Genomic DNA, 5,533 nt, shown 5'->3' on the forward strand with positions numbered 1-5,533 from the left:
GCCAAATTCGAAACGTCCAGCGATTGCGCCCACAAGAAAGCTGCCAGCACCGAAAGCTGTAGCTGGAAGTAACTGTCCCTTGGAACCGCATTCGCTGCCGCACAGACATAAGCGCTCTGCAAAAGCTGTGGTTCGTTATGGGGCAACATTCTGTATCTCACTCTCCCGGAGCCCGGCTGCCAAATTCGAAACGTCCAGCGATTGCGCCCACAAGAAAGCTGCCAGCACCGAAAGATGTAGCTGGATGTAACTGTCCCTTGGAACTGCATTCGATGCCGCACAGACATTCGCGCTCTGCAAAAGCTGTGGTTCGTAATGGGGCAACATTCTGTATCTCACTCTCCGGGATCCTGGATGCCAAATTCGAAACGTCCAGCGATTGCGCCCACAAGAAAGCTGCCAGCACCGAAAGCTGTAGCTGGATGTAACTGTCCCTTGGAACTGCATTCGCTGCCGCACAGACATTCACGGTCTGCAAAAGCTGTGGCTCGTAATGGGGCAACATTCTGTATCTCACTCTCCGGGATCCTGGATGCCAAATTCGAAACGTCCAGCGATTGCGCCCACAAGAAAGCTGCCAGCACCGAAAGCTGTAGCTGGTTTTCACTGTCCCTTGGAACTGCATTCGCTGCCGCACAGACATTCACGGTCTGCTTAATCTGTGGCTCGTAATGGGGCAACATTCTGTATCTCACTCTCCGGGATCCTGGATGCCAAATTCGAAACGTCCAGCGATTGCGCCCACAAGAAAGCTGCCAGCACCGAAAGCTGTAGCTGGTTTTCACTGTCCCTTGGAACTGCATTCGTTGCCGCACAGACATTCGCGCTCTGCAAAAGCTGTGGTTCTTTATGGGACAACACTCTCTATCTCTCCCGGAGCCCGGCTGCCAGATTCGAAACGTCCAGCGATTGCGCCCACAAGAAAGCTGCCAGCACCGAAAGATGTAGCTGGATGTAACTGTCCCTTGGAACTGCATTCGATGCCGCACAGACATTCGCGCTCTGCAAAAGCTGTGGTTCGTAATGGGGCAACACTCTGTATCTCACTCTCCGGGATCCTGGATGCCAAATTCGAAACGTCCAGCGATTGCGCCCACAAGAAAGCTGCCAGCACCGAAAGCTGTAGCTGGTTTTCACTGTCCCTTGGAACTGCATTCGCTGCCGCACAGACATTCACGGTCTGCAAAAGCTGTGGTTCGTAATGGGGCAACACTCTGTATCTCACTCTCCCGGATCCTGGATGCCAAATTCGAAACGTCCAGCGATTGCGCCCACAAGAAAGCTGCCAGCACCGAAAGATGTAGCTGGATGTAACTGTCCCTTGGAACTGCATTCGATGCCGCACAGACATTCACGGTCTGCAAAAGCTGTGGCTCGTAATGGGGCAACATTCTGTATCTCAATCGTCCGGAGCCCGGCTGCCAAATTCGAAACGTCCAGCGATTGCGCCCACAAGAAAGCTGCCAGCACCGAAAGCTGTAGCTGGTTTTAACTGTCCCTTGGAACTGCATTCGATGCCGCACAGACATTCACGGTCTGCAAAAGCTGTGGCTCGTAATGGGGCAACATTCTGTATCTCACTCTCCGGGATCCTGGATGCCAAATTCGAAACGTCCAGCGATTGCGCCCACAAGAAAGCTGCCAGCACCGAAAGCTGTAGCTGGTTTTCACTGTCCCTTGGAACTGCATTCGCTGCCGCACAGACATTCGCGCTCTGCAAAAGCTGTGGTTCGTTATGGGGCAACATTCTGTATCTCACTCTCCGGGATCCTGGATGCCAAATTCGAAACGTCCAGCGATTGCGCCCACAAGAAAGCTGCCAGCACCGAAAGCTGTAGCTGGTTTTCACTGTCCCTTGGAACTGCATTCGCTGCCGCACAGACATTCGCGCTCTGCAAAAGCTGTGGTTCGTAATGGGGCAACACTCTGTATCTCACTCTCCCGGAGCCCGGCTGCCAAATTCGAAACGTCCAGCGATTGCGCCCACAAGAAAGCTGCCAGCACCGAAAGCTGTAGCTGGATGTAACTGTCCCTTGGAACTGCATTCGCTGCCGCACAGACATTCGCGCTCTGCAAAAGCTGTGGTTCGTAATGGGGCAACATTCTGTATCTCACTCTCCGGGATCCTGGATGCCAAATTCGAAACGTCCAGCGATTGCGCCCACAAGAAAGCTGCCAGCACCGAAAGCTGTAGCTGGTTTTCACTGTCCCTTGGAACTGCATTCGCTGCCGCACAGACATTCGCGCTCTGCAAAAGCTGTGGTTCGTAATAGGGCAACATTCTGTATCTCACTCTCCCGGAGCCCGGCTGCCAAATTCGAAACGTCCAGCGATTGCGCCCACAAGAAAGCTGCCAGCACCGAAAGCTGTAGCTGGTTTTCACTGTCCCTTGGAACTGCATTCGCTGCCGCACAGACATTCACGGTCTGCTTAAGCTGTGGCTCGTAATGGGGCAACATTCTGTATCTCACTCTCCGGGATCCTGGATGCCAAATTCGAAACGTCCAGCGATTGCGCCCACAAGAAAGCTGCCAGCACCGAAAGCTGTAGCTGGTTTTCACTGTCCCTTGGAACTGCATTCGCTGCCGCACAGACATTCGCGCTCTGCAAAAGCTGTGGTTCGTTATGGGGCAACATTCTGTATCTCACTCTCCGGGATCCTGGATGCCAAATTCGAAACGTCCAGCGATTGCGCCCACAAGAAAGCTGCCAGCACCGAAAGCTGTAGCTGGTTTTCACTGTCCCTTGGAACTGCATTCGCTGCCGCACAGACATTCGCGGTCTGCAAAAGCTGTGGTTCGTAATGGGGCAACATTCTGTATCTCACTCTCCGGGATCCTGGATGCCAAATTCGAAACGTCCAGCGATTGCGCCCACAAGAAAGCTGCCAGCACCGAAAGCTGTAGCTGGTTTTCACTGTCCCTTGGAACTGCATTCGCTGCCGCACAGACATTCGCGCTCTGCAAAAGCTGTGGTTCGTAATGGGGCAACATTCTGTATCTCACTCTCCCGGAGCCCGGCTGCCAAATTCGAAACGTCCAGCGATTGCGCCCACAAGAAAGCTGCCAGCACCGAAAGCTGTAGCTGGTTTTCACTGTCCCTTGGAACTGCATTCGCTGCCGCACAGACATTCGCGCTCTGCAAAAGCTGTGGTTCGTTATGGGGCAACATTCTGTATCTCACTCTCCGGGAGCCCGGCTGCCAAATTCGAAACGTCCAGCGATTGCGCCCACAAGAAAGCTGCCAGCACCGAAAGCTGTAGCTGGTTTTCACTGTCCCTTGGAACTGCATTCGCTGCCGCACAGACATTCACGGTCTGCTTAATCTGTGGCTCGTAATGGGGCAACATTCTGTATCTCACTCTCCGGGATCCTGGATGCCAAATTCGAAACGTCCAGCGATTGCGCCCACAAGAAAGCTGCCAGCACCGAAAGCTGTAGCTGGAAGTAACTGTCCCTTGGAACCGCATTCGCTGCCGCACAGACATAAGCGCTCTGCAAAAGCTGTGGTTCTTTATGGGGCAACATTCTGTATCTCACTCTCCGGGATCCTGGCTGCCAAATTCGAAACGTCCAGCGATTGCGCCCACAAGAAAGCTGCCAGCACCGAAAGATGTAGCTGGATGTAACTGTCCCTTGGAACTGCATTCGATGCCGCACAGACATTCGCGCTCTGCAAAAGCTGTGGTTCGTAATGGGGCAACATTCTGTATCTCACTCTCCGGGATCCTGGCTGCCAAATTCGAAACGTCCAGCGATTGCGCCCACAAGAAAGCTGCCAGCACCGAAAGCTGTAGCTGGTTTTCACTGTCCCTTGGAACTGCATTCGCTGCCGCACAGACATTCGCGCTCTGCAAAAGCTGTGGTTCGTAATAGGGCAACATTCTGTATCTCACTCTCCCGGAGCCCGGCTGCCAAATTCGAAACGTCCAGCGATTGCGCCCACAAGAAAGCTGCCAGCACCGAAAGCTGTAGCTGGTTTTCACTGTCCCTTGGAACTGCATTCGCTGCCGCACAGACATTCACGGTCTGCTTAATCTGTGGCTCGTAATGGGGCAACATTCTGTATCTCACTCTCCGGGATCCTGGATGCCAAATTCGAAACGTCCAGCGATTGCGCCCACAAGAAAGCTGCCAGCACCGAAAGCTGTAGCTGGTTTTCACTGTCCCTTGGAACTGCATTCGCTGCCGCACAGACATTCACGCTCTGCAAAAGCTGTGGTTCGTTATGGGGCAACATTCTGTATCTCACTCTCCGGGATCCTGGATGCCAAATTCGAAACGTCCAGCGATTGCGCCCACAAGAAAGCTGCCAGCACCGAAAGCTGTAGCTGGATGTAACTGTCCCTTGGAACTGCATTCGTTGCCGCACAGACATTCGCGCTCTGCAAAAGCTGTGGTTCTTTATGGGACAACACTCTCTATCTCTCCCGGAGCCCGGCTGCCAGATTCGAAACGTCCAGCGATTGCGCCCACAAGAAAGCTGCCAGCACCGAAAGATGTAGCTGGATGTAACTGTCCCTTGGAACTGCATTCGATGCCGCACAGACATTCGCGCTCTGCAAAAGCTGTGGTTCGTAATGGGGCAACATTCTGTATCTCACTCTCCGGGATCCTGGATGCCAAATTCGAAACGTCCAGCGATTGCGCCCACAAGAAAGCTGCCAGCACCGAAAGCTGTAGCTGGTTTTCACTGTCCCTTGGAACTGCATTCGCTGCCGCACAGACATTCACGCTCTGCAAAAGCTGTGGTTCGTAATGGGGCAACATTCTGTATCTCACTCTCCGGGATCCTGGATGCCAAATTCGAAACGTCCAGCGATTGCGCCCACAAGAAAGCTGCCAGCACCGAAAGCTGTAGCTGGTTTTCACTGTCCCTTGGAACTGCATTCGCTGCCGCACAGACATTCACGGTCTGCTTAATCTGTGGCTCGTAATGGGGCAACATTCTGTATCTCACTCTCCGGGATCCTGGATGCCAAATTCGAAACGTCCAGCGATTGCGCCCACAAGAAAGCTGCCAGCACCGAAAGCTGTAGCTGGTTTTCACTGTCCCTTGGAACTGCATTCGCTGCCGCACAGACATTCGCGCTCTGCAAAAGCTGTGGTTCGTAATGGGGCAACATTCTGTATCTCACTCTCCGGGATCCTGGATGCCAAATTCGAAACGTCCAGCGATTGCGCCCACAAGAAAGCTGCCAGCACCGAAAGCTGTAGCTGGTTTTCACTGTCCCTTGGAACTGCATTCGCTGCCGCACAGACATTCGCGCTCTGCAAAAGCTGTGGTTCTTTATGGGACAACACTCTGTATCTCTCCCGGAGCCCGGCTGCCAAATTCGAAACGTCCAGCGATTGCGCCCACAAGAAAGCTGCCAGCACCGAAAGATGTAGCTGGATGTAACTGTCCCTTGGAACTGCATTCGCTGCCGCACAGACATTCGCGCTCTGCAAAAGCTGTGGTTCGTAATGGGGCAACATTCTGTATCTCACTCTCCGGGATCCTGGATGCCAAATTCGAAACGTCCAGCGATTGC

The sequence above is a fragment of the Ciconia boyciana genome, chromosome 9 (assembly GCF_034638445.1).
Source record: "Ciconia boyciana chromosome 9, ASM3463844v1, whole genome shotgun sequence".
NCBI lineage: Eukaryota > Metazoa > Chordata > Aves > Ciconiiformes > Ciconiidae > Ciconia > Ciconia boyciana.